We start from the raw sequence: 2488 nt of genomic DNA, 5'->3' as shown, positions 1-2488 counted from the left end.
GATGGAGTACTTCTTTTGTTGAATTTTCCATTACAGGACATACAGTATGTATATATATATATATATATATATATATATATAACAAAATGTGTGTGGTATAAAAATTAAGCAACCTATAAATATTAGCCTGACCACGTGGTCCAATCACCAGAAACTATAAGCACCTCTTGTTTTAATACAGTGAACATTAAAAGATATTTAACTCTCACTGGATGGAGTACATTTTTGTTGATCTTACCTCGCAGTCTGTCAGATACCGGTCATGATGAATACCACAAGGTATTGAAAATACGTATTCGCATTTATATATTTAATCCTTTATATTGAACACTCAATATCTCATATATTCAATAAGACATATTCCATATATTCAATAAGACATTCAATACTTCATTTCATTATACTATCCATTTTTATCTTATATATTCCATATTCTATATTCCACATTAATTTTACAAGAATATAAATAAAACATAAAAAACAGTTGGAACTCTTTTAAATAAAATTATATATATATATATATATATATATTAGCTAAGTGTAATACAGGGATTAACACGTGTGTTAAGTGGGGTCAAGCAGTAGTTTTACCCAAGAAAGTAACTGGGGATTATGAAACCGTTTCAGATTTCTAAACTATGCTACAACCCGTATACGAGTATAGTTTATAAGAAATACACTATTAGATAAGTGAAGGCTTTCAACGCGTTTAGAATTGTTTTATTTATGTATTCCAATGCTTTTTACTCATGTTCTCGTGTTATGTTTTTAACCGTAATGGAAACCATCTCGTCGTGTTTGTTCCCCATCCAGTAATGTATCTCGCTTTCGAGTAACCAATTTAACTTTGTAATAGCGGGGTGTTTTTTGTCTTCAAAGAGACTTACAGTGTATCGGCGGTGCTAAATGCGATGTTGTTTAAATTTGGTGTTGTGTACATATTGCTGCTGGTATTATTGAAGTTCGTTTCCTTAGTTTACTTCCATCACCTACTTCTTAAATATAGATATCTTGTAAGGCAACGACATGACAGAATCGTTAGCACGCCGGGATAAAATGCTTAACGGCATTTCGTCCGCTTTTACATTCTGAGTTCAAATGCAGCTGAGAGCAATTTTATCTTTCATCTTTTCGCAGTCGATAATAAAGGTACAAGTTGGTACCTCTATTAATCGACCTACCCCTTTTCCAGGAACTGCTGGCCTTGTGCCAAAAGTTGAAACCAATATAGATATTTTGCAACCGTTGCAATAAGTTGTCTTACATTCAACATTCTAATGAGTTTTTTTCTACGTCTTACAGCCTTTCACTATAAATTTATACACTGTTGAATTTCTGCTCACCGCTCTCTTCCACCCATTGCGACTTGGCATCATTTACACTTTTACCGTATCATTGTAAATCGTTTTTTGCTTCATTTTACTCCTTTGCGAACCTTACTCTCTCTCTCTCTCTCTCTTTATCCCTCACTTTCTCTCTCTTCTTTTTCTCTCTCTTTCTATTGCTTTATCAATACTTACTACCGCCAGCTATATTTCTCCACCAATTAATTAATGTTACCGATATATTTTATTCCTAAATATTTCAATAGCCCCCCCCCCTCAGTATCTCTAAGTACCACTTTCTACACTGTTTTAAATCGTACAAACCTTTCCTGCCTCTTTCTAATGATCAACACCTTAAACCGTTTCCATACCTCTTAAACACCATTTCTATACCTTTCTACCTCACACAACCTGTTTCAATTTCGCCCAGCCATCTTATACCAAATCTTACCAATTTTTTTTTTTTGTTTCACCTTTTATCAATTCCTTCTACCATTTTCTCAACCTTATCATCCTCCAACAAATTTACTACCTATTACCACCACTTATTATTCCTTACTGATTTTTCCAACCTCTTTACATATTCCTCTCCCTTACTCTACCTTTCTATCTCTCACCATCAATCTACAACCTCTTTAAGACTTCTCTGTATCGTTATCATCTCTCTCCAACCGACAACACATTTTCTACCTCTTACCTCAACTCTCCTTCCTTTTTACTACAGTCTTACTATCATCGTCTTCTTTATACATTCGATTCAATTATCAAAAGGAAACTCTTAAAAATCAATAACCAATTTGGCCTGATACTAACGTTTAAAACACTAAATCACGCATCTTTTATAACATCATTTAATCATCACATACATCACATCTTTCTCCTCTTCTTATTCTAATTCATTTCTTTATTTTCCTCCTTTCGCTATATTTACTTTCGTTTCTTTTTCTCCTACATCACCCCCACTCCTCCCCATTCTAAGTTTCTATTAATTCAATTCCGTATCTTCTGTTGATTGATTCTCAACCTCTTAATAATTCGAATTTTTCCTTATTACAGTCTTACCCTTTCACTCACCTTGAAAACAAGTTTCTGTCTGCCAGTGTCTTGCTCTCTCTGTCTCGCTGCTTCAATATCTATCAATCTGTCTATCTATCTATCTATCT

At 33.7% G+C, this 2488-nt stretch overlaps 1 long non-coding RNA gene across 1 annotated transcript in view; it reads left to right on the top strand.

Moving 5' to 3' along the window:
* The first annotated feature begins 205 nt into the window (after positions 1-205).
* LOC128250469 (uncharacterized) overlaps positions 206-2488 on the top strand; it is a 43625-nt gene continuing 41342 nt past the window's right edge. Inside the window, exon 1 of the long non-coding RNA XR_008266484.1 lies at positions 206-279. This is a non-coding gene — a long non-coding RNA (uncharacterized LOC128250469). The remainder of the gene's footprint in view (positions 280-2488) is intronic.

This window comes from Octopus bimaculoides, chromosome 21 (assembly GCF_001194135.2).
Source record: "Octopus bimaculoides isolate UCB-OBI-ISO-001 chromosome 21, ASM119413v2, whole genome shotgun sequence".
Taxonomy (NCBI): domain Eukaryota; kingdom Metazoa; phylum Mollusca; class Cephalopoda; order Octopoda; family Octopodidae; genus Octopus; species Octopus bimaculoides.
This window is presented reverse-complemented; position numbering and strand designations above follow the sequence as displayed.